This window comes from Amblyraja radiata, chromosome 18, assembly GCF_010909765.2.
Source record: "Amblyraja radiata isolate CabotCenter1 chromosome 18, sAmbRad1.1.pri, whole genome shotgun sequence".
Lineage (NCBI taxonomy): Eukaryota > Metazoa > Chordata > Chondrichthyes > Rajiformes > Rajidae > Amblyraja > Amblyraja radiata.
Window position 1 is genome coordinate 47870721 of NC_045973.1, and position 21886 is coordinate 47892606.

A 21886-nucleotide genomic window follows, 5' to 3' on the forward strand; every position below is an offset into this window, starting at 1 on the left:
CGGTGGAAGATAGTGGCCTTCAAATGGGGGTGGTTGGAGAAAGCATCCTGCTTGCCTGCTAGATTTTCCCTTACTGTAACTGCAGGAAAAATGTTCCCGATGTTGGGGGAGTTCAGAACCAGGGGTCACACAGTTCAAGAATAAGGGGTAGGCCATTTAGGACTGAGATGAGGACAAACTTTCTTCACCCATAGAGTTGTGAATCTGTGGAATTCTCTGCCACAGAAGGCAGTGGGGCCAATTCACTGGATGTTTTCAAGAGAGAGTTACATTTAGACTTGGGGCTAGCGAAATCAAGGGATATGGGGAAAAAGCAGGAAAGAGTTACTGATTTTAGATGAAAAGGCATGATCATATTGAATGGCAGTGCTGGCTCGAAGGGCCGAATGGCCTCTTCCTGCACCTGTTTTCTATGTCTCTATGCTTGAGTATATGGCAATAAAACTCAACCACATGATTTTGAAGCATTCATGCATGGTGGAGGTTGTGATGTATATGTAAATGCCAGTGCCCCTTTAATATAAAGGGCTGTGCCTCGTGATCGAGAGCAGGTAACCTTGGAGAAGTGTCCGTGGGTGGAGCAGAATAAATCATACTTACAAGATGTCGGACGTGTTTTCCTTCTGCTTGTGCTAGTCACAACAGGGCCTTACGTGGTCTCAAACATTACATGGTGTCAGAAGTGGGATACGAACCCACGCCTCCATTTGGAGACCAGAACAAATGCCATACCCGACAAACATGCCCTTCATCTCACGTATCACCGAATGTGACGTCATGTCAGGCAATTGCCATCGCCTCTATCACTCTTACTGCCTCATCATGTCCCTCCCATGGGACCACAACTGGCCATCCGACAAGAAAAACAGGCAGCATACTTCAATGTGAAGGCAAGCGTCGAGCCACTGCCGCGCCTGGAACAACAACAACAGGTATGGTTTCATGCCAAACCAACTGAGTGGCAACACGGCCGTATTGCAAGAGAAAACCTGTCCCCTCGGAGCTACGTCATCTCTACACCGAGCGGTACAGAGTTCCGCAGGAACAGGAAGGACATACGACCTGCGCACGAAGCAGCTGAGCCATGCCCTGACAACACGCAGCAGACAAGTGCGAACACTCTCCCACAAGGAGGAACCCCTCACCCAGAAGGAGCTAGTCTCCCAAACTCAAGCGAACTATCACAGGCCGCATCACAAGGGTCTGTGGTGGGGGAATCGGCTCAAAGCGAGCCAAGCCACACTCACATACAACAGAAATACGACATAGAACGAGTTGGAAAGACGACTTGCACGAGAAGTGGGCGATTGTCAAAACCCCCAACTCGACTTGTTATGTAAAATTGTTGGGCAATTATTTTATAGTTTTGTAGTATGATGAGCACTGTGTTATTTGTGGTACTTTATCCACATTAAATTCATTAAGGTTCAAGTTATTAATTTTGACCAACGTTGAAGGGGGAGATGTAAGGTAATTTAAGGGAAGGGGGAGAATTGTAATTAAAGTAAAGGGGGAGATGTGATGTAGATGTAAATGCCAGTGCCCCTTTAATATAAAGGGCTGTGCCTCGTGATCGAGAGCAGGTGACCTTGGAGAAGTGTCCGTGGGTGGAGCAGAATAAATCATACTTACAAGATGTCGGACGTGTTTTCCTTCTGCTTGTGCTAGTCACAACAGGGCCTTACGTGGTCTCAAACATTACAGAGGTATAATCTAGTCATGATACAGTGTGAAAACAGGCCCTCCGGCCCAACTTGCCCACACCCATCAACATGTCCCAGCTACACTACCTACTATTGGTCCATATCCCTCCAAACCTGTCCTATCCATGTATCAGTCTAAATGTTTCTTAAATGTTGGGATAGTTGATCCCAACATTCTTAAATGTTGGGATCAACTACCTCCTCTGGCAGCTTGTTCCATTCACCCACCACACTTTGTGTGGAAAAAGTTACCCCTTAAAAAGTTACCTCTTAAAAATACTTCAAACAAAAAACATTGAAATCATACTACTGCAATGCACTAAAGCATGATTTTAATACATCAAATTTCAAAAAGTCCCTACCGTGGGAGGGGGGCACCCCACCCCCCCCCCAACCGACACCCTCCCTCCACTCGGTCACTCCACTCCCTCGTCGGGTACCCCCTAAGGCCAGTGATCAGTGATCGCTCAGCCCCCCACTTTAAAAAACATTCTGCGGCCCGTGGTTCAGACAGAGAGCACTGCCAGATGTGAGTGGGGAACTGAGGCCAGTTGTCCGTGATGTCTGGATCCCGATGCTCAGCGCTTCGTGTTTCGGAGTTGGCTAATGTTATTGATTTGTAATTAGCCCGATTTGTAATTAGTTGACAAAACCTTCATTTATTAATACGGAGTATCCAGGGGTATGGGATAAGTGTAATATTAAAATGACATGCAAGGTGGCAGGCTGTCTGTCACAACATACAACCCAGATAACCCATTATTTCCTTCAGTTAAATATTCGGAAGGTAATTCAGAGTAATTTGCCACTCAACTATTATGTTTGTTTACCTCACTGACTATTTCTACCCCCCCCCCCCCCCCCCACCCCAATTCCTTTGACAGGTTGAATAGAAATGTCCCCAATCTCATTGTTTTATTAATTGAACACATAGATGAACATCCTCAAGGAGTGTAATCAGATGGAAACTGATTCAGATGAGATGTTTATGAGCTTGTTTAAGAAGGGGCATATTTTAAAGGAGTAACAGAGCTACTTGCAGGAGAATGTGTGATGAGGTTATTATTTGTCTTTAGTTTTAGCTTGAACCAGGACAACTGAAGATTCAAAGTTTATTATAGTAATTGTGGTGATACTGACTCCAACCAACCACGTAATGAATATCATCCATTCCGGAGGTTTTATTTTTCTGATGCCATATAAACTTCACTTGGATTTCAATCACTTCAATGTAAAAGTAATTGGGAATGGGGAGCAATGGAATATAAAATTGCCCTCGGTACATATTAACTGTCATATAATAATGTATGCATGTTGGTAGGTGCAATCAAAACAAAGATCTTTTTTATCATTGTTGTGTTGTAACACAGAACACAGAAAACACAGAAAATATTATGTACTCTCAAGATCACATTAAATAGAATATTATTGCTTAAATATATAGTTATTGGATTTTGTATTTCGGAAAAGTCCCAGCTGCGAGGAAGACAGCAAAATACTGAAAATATTGGGGGTGAAAATTACTTCAGGACAGTTTGTTAGGAAAATGAAGGAAATGGTAACAGAATACATACAGCTGAGTGAGTATAATTATATGGATGAGAAATTGTGTTCAACCAATTGATGACTTCTTTGACAAAGTAACTAGCATGTTAGATAACAAGGAAGCCAATGGATGTAGCAAATCTTGCGATACAAAATGTGGTCCGTGAAGTGCCCCATAAATGATTACCGCATTCTATTCCATACTGTTCCATTCGGTTTAGTAGTTTTTTTGCACAATCCGCAAGCATTGCCACTTTTCATTTCACTACACATCTCGTATGTGTATGTGACAAATAAACCTGACTTGACTTGACTTGACTTGAACAGTATGCACTAGTTTGCACAATTTCAAGCTGAAAAATGCAAAAGCTCTGTATCAATGAAAGGAGGGATAATCCCCTCCCACACCCTCCCCACCCACTCGGTTGCTACATTCCCTCGGGCTTGGTCTCTCACAATTATACTCACTCCCAACTCCAACCCAATGTTGGCAGCCCTAATTCAAGTGAAACGTGGGAATCTAAATCTAAAGTTACATAGAACACCCATGTCCTGAGAAATGTTGGAATTAAATTTGAGTCAATTAAATGGAAGATCACAAACCACAAAAGGAACAGCAAAAGCAACAATGCACTTATTTTGAAATTAACAGAATAATTTTAATGTTTAGTTTTAATGGGCATCTTTTGCAGAATTACATACTTTATTTAATTGTGTGAAGAGACTTCACTTCTGTAAAACAGTGTCGGTGTCAAGGGCACTATTTCTCAAAAGACACGATTATTGAAGCTGTGGCAGTGGTTTGTCTGTTGACTCACTGCTCAAGTGACCTGGATTCAATCCTGACCTCAGGTGTTGCACGTTTGGGGGAGTTTGCATGTTCCCCTCCAGAGTGCATGGATTTCCATCAGGTGCTCAGATTTCATGCTCCAGTACATGGAGCACTTAGTACTTTGGACATCTTTGTAAATGGCACCTAAATATGGCGACTCGTGCATGTGTGAAATATGCAGAAACAACGTGTGCGCGATGCAACGCTGGGTTTTAATCCAAAACATCAAACATGTCTTTACTCCTCCCCCCCCTCCCCCTCCCATAGATGCTGCTCAACCCGCTGAGTTCCTTCAACAGTTTGCTTGCCAGTTTTCCCAAGAGATTGCTCTTCTGGGAGTCACACCAACACTGTGGGCCAAATGGCCTCCTTCTATCCCGCGATAAGTAAGTGGGCACCAGAGACATCGTTCAATATCCCCCCTTTGGAGCTTCTCTCAAAAATGATGCCAGAATCAACCTGTTACTGTTGGCTCTTTCCAACTTTTCAAAACCCTCACACAGAAATTAGTCTGGTGTATTGTTTCAGCTCAGGGAGACTTTGGAAACTTCCCCCTCCATTTGTTATCATCATTGGAACTGGAAGAGCATTTGTTCCAGATCATCATTGCCACTAGAGTAATTAGTATTGTGTCAAAGTGGTTATTGAATTAAACTAGGAAGCCTGGCGGAAACTGTTTTTTAAATCTTTCCCACTCAGTTGGCAAGGAGTTCAGTCTATATTAACATGTGCCATCATCAGGTGAATGGACAATTGCTGTTGATACCACGTGGTGCTATGTGTAGGAAGGAACTGCAGATGCCAGATAGACACAAAATGCTGGAGTAACTCAGCAGAACAGGCAGCATCGTTGGGGAGAAGGAATGGGTGGTGTTTTGGGCTCTGAAAAAGGGTCCTTTTCTCCAGAGATGCTGCCTGTCCCGTGGAGTTACTCCAGCGTTGTGTGCCGGTCCACGAGGTACAATGATTGATACTTGTCAGCTCAATGTGCAACGTCCATTATAAATGACTGCAGGGATCCATGAATGAAAGAGAGGTAATGGGTGCAACTGTATCGTGTTTAGGATGTAGTGATTGAACAATAAAACCAGGAAAGGGATGGCAAAGGGATACATTTTCACCATTCCATCTCACCACTTGGATAAAAATAATCAAATAATGAAGGAACAACATTGTAGATGGTTTATGCATGCAACCTATAATGTAGCTACCTCAATGCCCCTAACCACGCCTTAGTCATCTCAGTATAACTGTGATATTTTCCCCTTGCTCCTCCCTTGGTTCCAGTACGCCTGAAGACTAGATGCAGTCAGTACTGGGACGTGCTTAACATGTGCCTTTATTAAAGACTCAGTATAGTTACAGTGTGTCAGACTTAATTCCTTTACATGGTGTCAGTAAGTTAAACGCGCGCCTCCTGTTTATCGGGTTTTATTTGCTCCCACTTTTACTAGTGGTTAATTCCCCATTTGCCATGGCATTCTCGTGCCGCAAGCCCTCTCCCCTTGTCTTTGACGCTGACATTGCGGAGCGATGGGCTACTTTTGTGCTGGACTACAACCACTTCATCAACATCGTGCACCGAAATGACCCCGATGCGGTCAAAGCCTCACTCCTGCTGAACCTTGCTGGTCCCGATGCTATGAAACGAGCTCAGGCTTTCACTTACAATCCAGCGGTCCTGGATGACAACGACCAGGTCGTCGAGCCGGTGGAATCTGCCAACGACCCGGTATGTCTCTTACGCAAGTTTGCGGAGATTTGTGATTTGCCCTCCAACTGTATATTGGAGCGGGCTAGAATCTTTACAAGGAAACGGCAGCCTGATGAGCCTGTTGAATGTTTTATCGCTGACCTGCGCTACCTTGCTCAGCGGTGCCGTTTCGAGAACACGCGTGATCAGCTCACCAGAGACATTTTAGTCACCGGCATGCTAGATCAGAAGCTACGAGCAGAGCTGCTGCGGAAACCGGACCTCACCCTGACTGAGGCTATGCATGCATGCCGAATTGCTGAGGTGGTTGCCCCGCTACATGGGCAGAGGGGATCTGACAATCGGGCTATTAATCTGACTGGTGTTGCTATGCCCCGTCGCAAGCAAGACAACGTTCGCCCTGCACCGCGGCTGATTTATGCCGCTCGGGTCCCGCTTGTCAAGAAGTGTCCCAACTGTAATTATGTCCACTCTATGCAGTCGCAGTGCCCAGCATTTGGTAAAGCTTGTAATTTCTGTAAGAAGATGAACCATTTCTCAGCTGCCTGTCGCTCCCGTGGGAACGTTCTTCCAGCTCCCAGACAAGTTTTCAACAACCTTCAACAAGTTGATAATGAATTCGGTTCCCAGTCTTCTGTCGACACTGCCCTCGACTCTGAACCCAGTATTTCCATGGGAGAAGCCAGTGTTTATTCTCTCCTTCATAATCAATCTCGCCTCCCCGATCCTTCTGTACTAGTCACTGTCAACAACAAATCCTTCACTGCTAAGCTAGACACAGGGGTGAAGGTGAATGTTATGTCAACATCCCTGTTCAGGAAGATTAGAAATAATGAGCTGTTAACTGCTGATCGCTCCATATTGCGTGCTTATGGGGGAGAGGAGCTGAAACCTGTGGGGAGGGCCACCTTCCACTGTGTGCTGAAGAAATCTTTGCGTGACCTGTCGTTCTTCATTCTCGACTGCGACTGTGTGACTCTGTTGAGAAATCAGGCGTGTCAGGATCTCGGGCTGGTGTCCTTTGACTGTACTGTCCACGAAGACACTGAGCAGCGCTATGCACAAATCGAGAAGGAGCTTCTTGCGGTTGTATTCGCCTGCTCCAAGTTCAAGGATTTTCTTTTCGGTACCAGGTTCACCGTCGAGACGGATCATCAACCCTTGGTGACCATCCTCAATAAGCAGACTCCAGCGCATGATGCTACAGCTCCAGCGGTTTGACTTTCTGATCGTGTACAAGAGGGGCACCGAGATGCATGTGGCCGAAGCTCTGTCCAGGGCCCCCCGCTCCTCCTGTGACAGGCATCCCTACGAGCAGGAGGATCTGCAGGTACTCAATGTTAACTTTGTTCCCTCTAAGCAGCTGCAGTGCCTGGTTGAGCACACCGCCAACGACCCCGACCTGCAACAGCTCGCAGCTGTCATCCAGCGGGGGTGGCCCAGCAGACGCACCTCACTGCCTGCGGGCGCCCACCCTTTCTTTCTGGTCCGCGACGAGCTTGTGCTCCGGGACGGCATCATCATCAAGGGTCACAAGGTGGTTGTCCCTGCCTCCCTATACGACTTGTACTACAACGCTGCCCACATGGGGCATCCCGGAGCCGATGCCACCATCTCACATGCCCAAGAACAGTACTATTGGCCCGGCATGGCCAAATACATTAAAGCCCGAGTAGCCTCCTGTCCTGATTGCAACACTCTTGCCCCACATCAGCAGCGCCAGCCACTTCTGCAGCAGCCTGCGCCTGCCATGCCCTGGACCTCGCTGGCTGCTGACATATTCGAATGGCGAGGCAAGCACTACCTGGTGTTGGTTGATTCATACTCCAATTGGTTCGAAGTGGACCTTCTCCCTGCTATCACCTCTGAAATGGTTATCAGTAAGCTGCGCAGACACTTTGCTACCTTTGGGTCCCCGGTCCGCTTGCAGACTGACAACGGCCGTCAGTTCGCCAGCGCAGAATTCCAGGCTTTCGCTGTGAAGTGGAACTTCACTCACTATACCAGCAGCCCCGAATACCCGCAGAGCAACGGCCTGGCCGAGTGAGCTGTCCGCAGTGCCAAGAATTTGCTCGAGCAGTCTCGTCTGTCCAATGGTGACTTCTACCTGGGTCTACTAAACCTTCGCAACATCTCACGGGACCCTACCATGCGATCCCCTGCCCAGTGTCTGATGTCCCGCGTGCTTCGCCCACCGATGCCGATCGCCCAACAATCCCTGGTGCCCAAGGTCCTCCAGCCTGCCGCCGTCCAGCAACGGATTGCCCACAAGCATGAGGTACAGCGCCGCTCTCACGACAAGTCCTGCCGCCCGCTCTCACCACTACTGCCTGGCCAGGTCGTCCACATGCAGACAGCCACCGGATTCTCCCGGCTCGCAACCGTTGTTGGTGTGGACGATTCTCCGAGATCTTACCTGGTGGACTTTGATGGAACTGTCTACCGCCGGAGCCGCCAGCACCTGTTGGTCGTTAACGAGCCGCAGCCTCCTCCTGCGGATCCCTACGCTCCTCCGTTGCGTTTCAAGCCTGTCATTACTAATTACCCCACAGCTCCCTGCATGCCCCGGTCAGTTCGCTTGCCGCGTTCTCCTCCCTCTGCGCTTCCTGGTTTCGGGCAGATGATCTCCTCCCCTGCTCCTTTTCCTCCTTCTCCCCCGTCTCCTCCTCCTGGATCACCTGTGCCGGTTGGGTCACCTCCCGCATTCCCGGTTGGGTCTCCGCCGACTTTCTCCTTCCCGGCTGCTACTGCTCCGCCTCCTCTTCTATCTGGTGGGGAGGGTGATGGTGCTATACGCACACGCTCGGGTTGGGTTGTCAAACCTCCTGTCCGCTAGTATGACGTGTGTGATTGTCTACGCCATTTTATTGAGCATTTTATTGGGCTGTCATGGCGTCCTCATCTAAATCTTCACCTCACTGCTCCGCTATCAATTGTTCTAATCGTAAATCTAAACGACCAGACCTGTCATTCTTTAGGTTCCCCGATAAAAAAGAAAGGTAAGAAAATATTATTATTATTTTTTGTCGATATTCCGCCGTGAAAATGTTATTTTCTGTTCTCCCATCAACGGCCATTGGGAAACTAGGTTTGTCGGTACATTAGAAAGTTAGTAGACTTATTTTTTAATAGATCTTTACTTACCACTATAATAAAGACAATTTTAACACTTCTGTACGTTTTTGGTTTTGTTCTTGTAAGGGATTGGTCTCCAAAATATGGCCCGTGGGACACATTAGGCCCAGTGACCACGAGATTTTTCGAGCTCAGATTCGAGTCCGAGAACGCGACGGCTGTTACCCGTTATGTCCCTCGAATTGTCGAGACATCACAAGCAAAGATCACAAACCCGCCGTGAAGAAGGGTGCAATCAAAGATTATGCAACTCAGCTCTATCATCTTTGGGTGCAATGGTGGGCCGGGGGGTTCGGCGGTGGCGGCTGCAATCAAAGGTACGAGAGGAGCTCTGCTCTATAATCTTTGGTCGGAATGGGACGGCTGCACGTTATAATGTGCTATCGTTCCATTCTCCCTCGCCCCCTTCTCCCTGTCCCCCCTTTTCCCTGTCCCCCCTTCTCCCTCTTCTCCCTCTCCCCCCTCTCCCCCTTCTCCCTCTCCCCCCTCTCCCTCTCCCCCCTTCTCCCTATCTTCTCTCGATCTCTCTCTCCCCTCTCTTTCGATCTCTCTCTCCCCGCTCTTCTCTCGATCTCTCGCTCCCCTCTCTTCTCTCGATCTCTCTCTCCCTCTCTTCTCTCGATCTCTCTCTCTCTCCCTCTCTTCTCTCGATCTCCCTCCCTTCCCTCTCCCTCCCTTCCCTCTCTCCCTCCCTTACCTCTTCATGAGAGTTGGCAGCTCTGCTATGCCTTAGGTCCAAAAGAGGATAGAAAGAAAATACTTAATGGTCTTTGTAAGAAGATTTTAATAAGCTCTTCTACATTTAAGGTAAATTGACTTATTAGAGGCAAAAAGCATCTTCAACATACAGGTCTCTCCACACAACTGAAAACAATTGAATTTAAGTGATATATCATCCATTGTTCAGGCATGTAGTTATGATCATCTTTTTTCTTATTAGTTAATCCTAAATGATATCTCCTGTAATTTCAGATGTCAACAGTGGGTCCAGAATACTCGTCGACAAGATCTCCTGCACCGAACTGCAGAGTATTTGTCAAATAACTGCCGTCTTATGTACATTGTGTGAAATTGTGATTTGTTAACTGCACAAAACTAATGCAAATGGCGATATATTTATTATTGTATCTACGTTGGACATTTTGCTCTTTGGTGTCAGATTGCAACCTTCACCTGTTTCGACAAATGCAATCAACCAGGTGTGCACAGTCAAATAAGATCAAATAGAACAAGTTGTCCTCCAACTTTAGGCTGTGCACGCCATACGCAAGAAGAAGAAGAAGAAGTGTCAGAACGCAGTCTGAAGAAGGCTTCCGACCTGCAACGTCACCTATTCCTTTTCTCCAGAGATGCTGCCTGACCCACTGAGTTACTCCAGCATTTTGTGTCTATCTCTGTTTAGATTGGACTCGTGGGTGGAGATTGCGGCTGGTCTGGTGACCTAGAACGAGGGCCAAAGTCTCAGAATATGGGTCATGATATTTAGTAATGAGACAAGGAGCAGTTTCTTCACTCAAGGGCTGGGAATCTTGGAATTCTTGATCGCGGTGAAAGTCGAGTCCTTGAAAGGAGAGATATTTTTTTTCAAATACGAAAAGGATGAAGGATAATGGAGAGAATGTGGGAATAAGGTGTTGAGTTGCAGGATCAACAATAATCTTACTGATGGTGGTGTGAACTTAGATGGCTTATCCTTGCTTTTATTTCTTACAGAGATACAGCGCGGAAACAGGCCCTTTGGCCCACCGCGTCCGCATTGACCAGCGATCCCCGCACACTAATACCATCCTACACACACTAGGGACAATTTACACTTATACCAAGCCTACAAACCTGTATGTCTTTGGAATGTGGGAGGAAACCGAAGATCTCGGAGAACACCCATTCAGTCACGGAGAGAACCTACGAACTCCGTACAGACAGCACCCACTGTAAGGCAGCAACTTTACCGCTGCACCACCATGCCGCCCTTAATCCACTAGGGCACTAGGTTACAATAAACTTCCTACATATTCCAGGAATGCATCTCATAAAAATGGGAGAGGTTTAAATGCATTGTAAAATCTGCTCTCAGTTTCCTAGATCGGTATTGCTCTAATGGCCTCTTTGTATCATTTTCTTTGATTTAAACCATCCATTGTTCTGCATTTAGATTTTATTTTTTCCCCTGTGGATCACAAGGCACTGTTTGTTTCAGGAGTGACTCTAATCTCCAGCGTAATTTGACAAGACAGCCAAGAGGGCAAACACAGGCAGTTCAGAGCTGCTGCCTGTATCGCATGAGAGAACAAGAATGAGACCAACTTGTTTTTTGCAGATCATCAACCCTTGACTGATGTTATCAATGCCGATGGTGACTCAAGGAGACTCAACCAGGTGGTGGTTTACAAAGGTCCATGCCCATTGTTCCTCATGGCATACCACCAGCCTCAACAGATCACCTAGTCATAGAGTCTCACAGCGTAGAAGCAGGCCCTTCAGCTCAACTTATCGATTGGGGCTGATCAGCCATGATCACAATGAATGGCGGTGCTGGCTCGAAGGGTCAAATGGCCTCCTCCTGCACCTATTTTCTATGTTTCTGTTACACTCATCCAGCAATCCTCGAGCCCACCAGTTCATCCCGTAGTCAATTCATCAGCTTTTCCATAAGAACTTCCATCAGTTCTTCCAAAAGAATGACAATCAGCCAATCTCGATTACCCTCAGCCCATCAAGCAGCCCCTTAATTCACCCAGAAGTCAAGTCAAGTCAAGTTTATTTGCCACATACACATACGAGATGTGCAGTGAAATGAAAGTGGCAATGCTCGTGGACTTTTGTGCAAAAGGCAAACAACCAAACAACTATAAACACAATCATAACACACATATTATTTTACATAATAAATAATGGAAGGAAAAACGTTCAGTAGAGTTAGTCCCTGGTGAGATAGGCGTTTACAGTCCGAATGGCCTCTGGGAAGAAACCCCTTCTCAACCTCTCCGTTCTCACCGTATGGCAACGGAGGTGTTTGCCTGACCGTAGCAGCAGGAACAGTCCGTTGCAGGGGTGGAAGGGGTCTCTCATGATATTGTTGGCTCTGGAGTTGCACCTCCTGATGTATAGTTCCTACAGGGGGGCAAGTGAAGTTCCCATAGTGCGTTCGGCCGAACGCACTACTCTCTAACTACTCTCTAACACAAGTCTGAACTATTGAATGCTCACTGCATCTCTTTCCATGTCGGCAAGTTAATATCCAGCTGCATGAACCATGTGAAAAGGGAATAAATAGATGCATGTGGTGCAGTGATTTGTGCAGCACTATAGGCCTGGAGACCAAGAGGAGTTCACCATTTAACGGAGTTTGAACTTGAGGCCCCCGACCGAGGAAGAACAAAAGGAAGGGACTTGAACTTTATTTCGTCTTCCATCACAGTGAGGAATGTGTAGGAGTCACTGTGGTGAATGTCCGTATTAAAATGTGTTTTTGAGTGCTGTTTCTTTTAATTGTATGACTGACCTGGCCAATGAAATTCCTCTTATGTTGCAAAACATACTTGGCAAATAAAATCTGATTATGATTCTGAAAAGCCTTTCCCATACTCTTTCCTCTCTTTGATCTTTTTGCAGTTGACTGCCTGTCTGTACTTGTAGCAAGAGATTGTCGCGGCATCCAGCATCCTCAGAGAATGTAGAATTAAAGGCAGAGGCAATGCCAGTTTTAAAGATGGTTATTTGCCTCAAGATTGGATTATTGTATCTCCAGAACCTCCCCAGAGGCTCTGGGAGACACAAGGTTCAAGAGGGAACACAAAAAGCCTAATTAGGAAGAATATTAAGAGTAAGATTTTCAATTAAAATACTGTAATTGATGGAACCTTGCCTTTAAATTGGTTCTTGGATGAAACCCTGATGGTTCTCACATTGTCTCTTTAAATTTACTCTCCTTTTCACACTTGCATTAAAACACACAGCCACCGCCATTCACAGTGATACTGCCCGGCAGTCTCATAATTACACAGTCAACACAGCCACCTTGACAGCCACACAAAATGATGTAAATAAAAATTGTTTTCCTTGTTTAAGAAGTTCAATTTAGAATTATTTGAAATTGTGGGGGTTGGTACAAAATACTGCTGACCCACAAATGTGTTGCTATGAGACATTCACGTTTAAAAAATCCATGTCTCAAAAAAAGCAAGAAGGTGCCCATGTTATTTGACCAACTTATCAGATGAATTTAAATATGTAGGGATGTATGCATTAGTTTTGCTCCTAATTCCCTTTTCCAAATCATTAATATATATGGTAAACAGTTGCGGCCCCAACACCAAGCTTTGCGGCAAAAAAATCCAGAAGATTAGTCAAACATGATTTCCCTTTCATAAATCCATGTTGACTTGGACTAATTCTTTTACTGCTATCCAAATGCCCCATTATTAAATCTTTAATAATTGACTCCAGCATCTTTCACACCACCAAAGTCGGGCTAACTGGTCTGTAATTCCCCGTTTTCTCTCACGCTCCTTTCTTGAAAAGTGGGATAGCATTAGCTATCCTCCAATCCACAGGAACTGATCGTAAATCTATTGATCGTTGGAAAATGATCATATGTATAAATATATATGTATGTGTATATATGCATGTATGTGTATATATGCATGTATATGTATATGTGTGTAAATATGTATGTATATATATGTTTATATATGTGTGTATGTATGCATATAAATGTATCCATATGTATGTATGCATTTGTATGTGTATATATGTATGTGTATACGTGTGTATGTATGTATGTGTATATATGTATGTGTATATATGTATGTGTATATATATGTATGTGTATAAATATATATATATGCATATCTTTATTATTACTATATAATTATATATATAATTGCCTTTATGGTTTATGTACATCATCTTACAAGACAAATGAATTAATAGTGATTATTTAAATCAAAGTTGCTTCTGATCCATGAGAATAAACTTTATTATCTCCAACTTGCCTCTCACACACAGACACACATTCATATAAATATATATACGTTAAATTTAATTTTGTGCAGTGTGTGTTAAAGCAATACAAGGAAAACTGCACAACACAATGCAAGGGAAACTACGCAAAGGAGGGGGCTGTTCCCGCAACAAGATACTCGAGGATCTTTGCTTTGGATCAAAGATTATAGAGGAGCTCTATAATCTTTACTTTGGATCACAGCGGGTGGCATACCGGAAGTCGCGTGTTGCATAAAGAAATGGCGGCCATGACGTTCCGTCACATACTACACGTCAGTCCATTGAATTTCGGAGGAGTGGTCTATCTTGCTCTGCTATAGGATCTTTGGTATAACTGTGATAGCTTCCCCTTGCTCCTCCCTTGGTTCCAGTACGCCTGAAGACTAGATGCAGTCAGTACTGGGACGTGTTTGACATGTGCCTTTATTAAAGACTCAGTAAAGTTACAGTGTGTCAGACTTAACTCCTTTACAAACATAGTCAGTGGGAATTCCGTCAACAAATCCTTTCCCGTTGTTGTGAACAAACCAGCATGAAACGTTGGTACCTTGTTTCAGATTGAGTCTGTAATCTTTCTGAGACCCCTTAGAAGATAGGAATATAAATGCAGGTAAGAAATCTACAGAGATTGTTTAAATGTTGAATAGGACAAGTTAGTAGAATTTGCACTTGGATATAATACCTTGTCACCCTGAGTTTGTGACCTTTCACATCCATTGTCGCATGAGGTTTGCCTTGATCTAAGCTGGGGCGAATGTCATATACCTCAGCATTCACTCCATGGTAAAACTGGCCTGCAGCAGAGAAAAGGAACTAATTTAATTGCAAAGTGACTAATAATTAAGTGCAGGATGCCCACAGGGAATAATGCAGCTCTTAATTAATTTTATCTGGGAGGAAGGCACATGCAATGGATGATTAAGATGTTGTTAATCTGAGGAAGGACACCTAATCTGAGGAAAGACATTCTTGCCATAGAGGCAGTACAGAGAAGGTTCACCAGACTGATTCCTGGGATGTCAGGACTTTCATATGAAGAAAGACTGGATAGACTCAGTTTGTACTCGCTAGAATTTAGAAGATTGAGGGGGGATCTTATAGAAACTTACAAAATTCTTAAGGGTTTGGACAGGCTAGATGCAGGAAGATTGTTCCTGATGTTGGGGAAGTCCAGAACAAGGGGTCACAGTTTAAGGATAAGGGGGAAATCTTTTAGGACCGAGATGAGGAAAACATTTTTCACACAGAGAGTGGTGAATCTCTGGAGTTCTCTGCCACAGAAGGTAGTTGAGGCCAGTTCATTGGCTATATTTAAGAGAGAGTTAGATGTGGCCCTTGTGGCTAAAGGGATCAGGGGGTATGGAGAGAAGGCAGGTACAGGATACTGAGTGGGATGATCAGCCATGATCATATTGAATGGCGGTGCAGGCTCGAAGGTTCGAATGGCCTACTCCTGCACCTATTTTCTATGTTTCTATGTTTCTGTTAAATTGTGATTAAAACAACAAAATATATAATAATTGCAGTTTGCAAGCAAGAAATTTGGTATTTGATCCAGTATAAAAAGTAGTTACAAACTAACTCACTTAATTTGATAAATGTGACTTGAAATAAAGTTTGAAATGGATACATTTCAAAGTGACAATCCCAATTCTGTGTAGGAAGGAACTGCAGATGCTGGTTTACACAGAAGATAGACACAAAAAGCTGGAGTAACTTCTCTAGCTTCAAGTAACCCTTGCATCCCCTCTTCCTCCGTCCCTCCCCCATCCTAGTCATCATATTAGTTTCACTGTCATCCTGCTTAGTTTCACTGTTTGTATCACTCGTTGTCAACTTCGCCACAGCCAACAATGGACCATTGTGGGCTCCACATTTCCTTGATTATCATTGCTGGTTTGATTTGTCCTTTTGCCTACCTTTCATTAATTTCTTCTATGTACCTTTTCATATCTCTCGTTTCCCTCTCCACTGACTCTCAGCCTGAAGAGTGGTTTATACCTGGAACATCACCTATTCCTTTTCTCCAGAGATACTGTAAGGCCTTTGACAAGGTTCCACATGGAAGGTTGGTTAAGAAGGTTCAATTGTTGGGTATTAATAGTGGAGTAGCAAGATGGATTCAACAGTGGCTGAATGGGAGATACCAGAGAGTAATGCCCATGTCCCACTTAGGAAACCCGAACGGAAACCTCTGGAGACTTTGCGCCCCACCCAAGGTTTCTGTGTGGTTTTTGGATGTTCTCGGAGGTTTTTGTCAGTCTCCCTACCTGCTTCCACTACCTGCAACCTCCGGCAACCACCTGCAACCTCCGGGAACTGCACAGAAACCTTGGGTGGGGTGCAAAGTCTCCAGAGGTTTCCGTTCAGGTTTCCTAAGTGGGACAGGGGCATTATGGTGGATAAATGTTTGTCAGGTTGGAGGCCGGTGACTCATGGATCTGTGTTGGGTCCACTGTTGTTTGTCATATACATCAATGATCTGGATGATGGTGTGGTAAATTGGATTAGTAAGTATGCAGATGATACTAAGATAGTGGATAAGTTGTGGATAATGAAGTAGATTTTCAAAGTCTACAGGGAGATTTAGGCCATTTGGAAGAGTGGGCTGAAAGATGGCAGATGGAGTTTAATGCTGATAAGTGTGAGGTGCTACATCTTGGCAGGACAAATCAAAATAGGACGTACATGGTAAATGGTAGCGAATTGAGGAATGCAGTTGCACAGAGGGATCTAGCAATAACTGTACATAGTTCCCTGAAGGTGGAATCTCATGTAGATAGGGTGGTAAATAAAGCTTTTGGTGTGCTGGCCTTTATAAATCAGAGCATTGAGTATAGAAATTGGGATGTAATACATTGTACAAGGCATTGGTGAGGCCAATTCTGGAGTATGGTGTAAATTTTGGTCGCCAAATTATAGGAAAGATATCAACAAAATAGAGAGAGTACAGAGGAGATTTACTAGAATGTTGCCTGGGTTTCAGCACCTAAGTTACAGAGAAAGATTGAACAAGATAGGCCTTTATTCTTTGGAACGCAGAAGGTTAAGGGGGGACTTGATAGAGGTCTTTAAAATAATGAGAGGGATAGGCAGAGTTGACGTGGATAAGCTTTTTCCATTGCGAGTAGGGAAGATTCAAACAAGAGGACATGATTTGAGAATTAAGGGACAAAAGTTTAGGGTAACATGAGGGGGAACTTCTTTACTCAGAGAGTGGTGGCTGTGTGAAATGAGCTTCCAGTGGAAGTGGTGGAGGCAGGTTCGATTTTATCATTTAAAAATAAATTGGATAGGTATATGGACGGGAAAGGAATGGAGGGTTATGGTCTGAGTGCAGGTAGATGGGACTAGGTGAGAATAAGTGTTCGGCACGGACTAGAAGGGCCGAGATGGCCTGTTTCCGTGCTGTAATTGTTTATGGTTATATGCTGCCTGACCCGCTGAGTCACTCCAGCACTCTGTGAAACGTCTGATTTGATTTGTCCTTTTGCTGACCTTTCATTCACTTGTTCTATATACCTTTCCATATCTCTCGTTTCGCTCTCCACTGACTCTCAGCCTGAAGAGTGGTTTCGACCTGCAACGTCACCTATACCTTTTCTCCAGAGATGTTGCCTGACCCGCTGAGTCACTCCAGCTTTTTGCATCTCTCACCATGATTTCAGGGTTGATTTCCCCTTAACCCGAGTGAACTAATGTTGTCACTATTTATTTCAGGAATGAATTACTGAATTAATAATTGAATTAATCTGTACCTTCAGTATTAATCTAACTATATAATTTAGGGCAGTCAAGAGATTTGAATGCCGAGCAGAAAATAATTTCCTGGAAAAATTCAGCAGGTCAAACAAAATGTTTGCGTGGTAAAGAAAGGTTGATGTTTCAGGCCAAGAACCTGCATCAGGACTTTTTCTGCTGTTCAGTCCAGAATTTGTGATGTGAACATAATTCTTCTTTACCCTTTTGCTTTGCTTTTTTGTGAGCAGATTTATTAATATTAATCAAAATTTCCAAAGATAGACCTGTGTCCATAAAACATACAAATATCTCACACCTTTTGCCTTTTAATCTCTTGCCTTTTGTCCAATCATCTGCTTAACCATCTCCTCCCCCCCCCCCCCCCCCCCCTCACTGTATCCACCTATCGCTCACCAGGCTTTGTCCTACCCTCCTCTCTTCTGGGCAACGATACTAGAGGAGCAAGATAGACCACTAAGCGACATCCCTAACCCAGCGAAACGTCTGTATTCCCAACGCAGGATACTCAAGAGGAAGAATGAGAACCTCCCATCTGCACCAAAGCCTTCAAAGCAGCAAATTGTGATTTGTTAACCTCACAAAAGAATGCAAATGACGACATTTATTGTTGTATGTACGTTGGACATTTTGTCCTTTGGGGTAAGCAGGGGTGGGGGTATCATTGTTTGAAATACGTTGCATTTTACATCACTTTCATAGGTTAGTTTATATGCGAAACACTGCAACCCTGTATATCTCACACATAAAACGATGTAAATTATGCAAATCTTACCATGATTGACAGAAATTAAGTGTTATCCTTGTTTATGAATTTTGATGTAGAATTATTTAAAATTGAGTGGATTGATGCAATATTACTGCTAAGCCATGTGTCATTATGAGATATTCACATTTAAAAACTCACTCTGTAGTGTATACATACCTACATTGGCTGCGAGCGGCCGCTGTTACCAGACAGCGGAACCGCAGCTAGACCCGGGGCTCGCAGGCGCCCTAGGAACTGCACTAGTCCTGGAGGTGTAATGCCCTCCAAACACACGATGTCTTCACTACATGTTTTATTATAGACACGGGTATAAAACACACACTGTGCCCTAGCTGTCCGTGGTCTGTCACTGGAGCTAGAGAGCGAGAGAGACGTGGGGAGGCTACAGTTATACAGGAGATAATGGGGAGTGGTTAGTAGTGGTGAGGTCACTATGTTAAAGGAGCATGCACTGATCTACAGGAGGGTCCTGGCCCCTATGCAAAAAAGGCTGCAGACCCCTGGACTAAACCCTCGATCCTGTCCCGCCATCCTTTTTTCAAAATTTAGCTACTCAAATGGTGGTGCGTCTCCATTGCCGGGAAATACGGTAACTCATTTCCCTCAAATATATGTTAGAGTTACCTCAAATATAGGTTAAATTAAAAACTAAACTATGGTAGCAATGCACAGTATTCATGTCTAATGCTCGCACTTCTGCATCAATGTAGGTATGTATACACTACATTTCATTACACTAATATAGAATGAAAAAATATCTTGGCATGTGTTCTTTGATATCTTATTCACAATATTAGGATTTTAGAGAGAGAGAGAGGTTGCATGAAAGAAAGAAAAAAAGTTCAACAAAATTAGAGATCATAAGAAACTAGAGAAATATATATACGTGTTATATATTTATATACATATATATCACACATATATATATACGAATCATATATATATACAATGAATATATGCGTGTATATATAGATAAGAAACTAGAGACAAATGTATGTATTATAATTATATACATCATTATCACATTTATATACGTGTGTATCATATATATATATATATATATATACACACACACACACACACACACATATATATATATATATTATATATACATGTTTATAATATATAAATATATATTATGGCTTATGGTCCTTATACCTTATGACAAATAAAAGCCAAATATATTTGCCTTCATGGCTTATGTACATCATGAGAATGGTTCATGTACATCATGAGTTGCTTTAAATCAAAGTTGCTTCTGATCCATACGAGAACATTGAAATGTATTATCTCTATCTTGCCTCTCACACACAGAAACACACACATACCGTTCCCCCACAACATTGATTAAATCAAAGATCATAGAATGCATATGGTCCAGAGACCTTTCATTGCGCATTGTCGCCCATTTTATACGCAATTTCCCTTTTTAATAATAAAAAAAGAAGCACCTTATTTATTTTAAACAAAGATCATAATGGTCTATCATAGAAGGCTAAGATAGACCAAGATAAACTGCTGCAAAATCCAATTGACTGACGAGGATTAAGCTCCTCTAGTATCTGGATGAAACTGCGAGAGGCTGAACGGAGGTCGGGGTCTTATTACTAAAATGGCGGTAGTGACGTTCCGTTACGCACTACATTGGAGTTTGTGGGCGTGGTCTATCTTGCTCCAGGACCGCACCCAGGACGGACATGGCACAGACCACTCTTTGGACGAGTCAGATTGCATAATTTGTTTGCAACATCCGTGTTTGTTTTAAAAGTGCTGATGTATTGCATAAACTAGTGGGCCAGCAATATGTATTCATTGTAGGAGATAGGATCAATGCAACGATTACTTATTAACAGATCTCAGAATAAAACCAGGCTCCCTGCAACTTGTTTGACAAGCACGCATTGTTGAAAATGAAAACAATGTTGTCCTTCCTTTTGCTCATTTCTATTCCAATATTAATATCTTCTGAATTCATTTTAACCGAATCAGAGCAGCCTCAGGTAATGTATGACTTACTACTAAAACAAAGATACGGAATGGAGTAACATGTGCTAATGTGTTAAATTATCATTTAAACGTTTGTCTTTACTTTATGCAGAATAATTATGTCGATCCTCGGACAAATATTCTTCGTGCGAGAACATTGAAGGTATGAAGCAGAAAATGCACGCATGTAAATCATTATGCTCCATTTAATCACGGCAAAATGGTTACAAGTAAAATAGTTCATTACTTCTTACGTCCTTCAAATGCCTGAGCATTTGCAGAACTAATCGTATTACTCGATATCCTCTTCTGTCACTATTTAGAAATCGCTCAACAGAAATGAGTTTCTTATACCTTGCACCCATTAATTCTAACAATGACACAATTCAACATTCTGTTGGGAGTAGGGAATTCAAATGAATGGGCGCATTAGTAAGTTAAAGGCAGCTTTAATAACCCTTATTAAATTGTAATGCATAAACCAGTCTAGTATTTAATATGCTGTAATGATGTGTACTGCTTCAAGTTGGCGGGAGTTATACACTGCTTTCCATCTATTTTTTGCTAATGAACAGCTTTGCATTAAAGGATCAATTATTGCAAATTATTTAGCGCAAGTGTAGTGTCATGTGTCAATTATAATATTCACTAATTAATACTGTAGCATCATTGTTATTGTGTTTATACATCTCAGCTCCTATGTATAGTACTATAGCTCTACGGACACTCCAAAAATGTTGTGCTCAGATCATGGTCACATTGTGGGCAATGTTATAAATTTAAGGTGCCATATATTTTGTGATTATTAGTGCAACTTTCCTGTTAATAAAACATTTATAAAATTGCAAAAAAAAAGCAAATTAATCCAAAATGGAAACAATTAATGTGTATTTATAATTTATGATTTTTGTTTATAATTTCAAAATAATTTTTATACAATAAAATTGTATCCTGGGAGATCATATCAAAGATCACTATTCATAACTCTACCTCACAAAGGAGAGAAGAAATGGTGATTTGTTTTTCTTTGGAATTTGATTTAATTTTTTACACTATTTGGATTTATCTATAATTTATGTGAATACTGAAATATTATAACACTGATTTTTATTTTCTTGGTTGAAAACAGAAGAGAAGTATCGACACTCATGGCACAGAAGTACGTTTGAATCTTGCGATAATATTTCACTATTTATATGAGTAATATTTCATCACGGGATGGTTTTTAGCAATGTGGTTAATTTGCTGTTGTCTCTGGAGAAGATTTTTGATAGGTTGGTTTTGACGATTCAATGAATTGTAAGATATATCTCGGGGATATCATTCATACTTTACGCCAATTTATAATAAAAAGCTTGCAGAGAAATGTCAAAAATTCACTGCATTACTGTCAGCAAATTGGGAATTTTTTGCAAATCCGGATGGCTTGGATTTGCAGT

General features: G+C 43.0%; 2 long non-coding RNA genes across 2 annotated transcripts; one reads left to right on the forward strand and one right to left on the reverse strand.

The window, feature by feature from the left end:
• Positions 1 to 3927: 3927 nt before the first annotated feature.
• On the reverse strand, positions 3928 to 19096 carry LOC116983512. The gene is made up of 3 exons (XR_004414716.1): positions 19086 to 19096; positions 8709 to 8715; positions 3928 to 4175 (listed from the first exon to the last, which is right to left on the reverse strand). It is a non-coding gene; the product is annotated as an uncharacterized LOC116983512 (long non-coding RNA).
• A 1193-nt stretch (positions 19097 to 20289) lies between these two features.
• On the forward strand, positions 20290 to 21606 carry LOC116983510. Its single transcript, XR_004414714.1, has 3 exons — positions 20290 to 20461; positions 20560 to 20610; positions 21577 to 21606. It is a non-coding gene; the product is annotated as an uncharacterized LOC116983510 (long non-coding RNA).
• Positions 21607 to 21886: the final 280 nt, after the last annotated feature.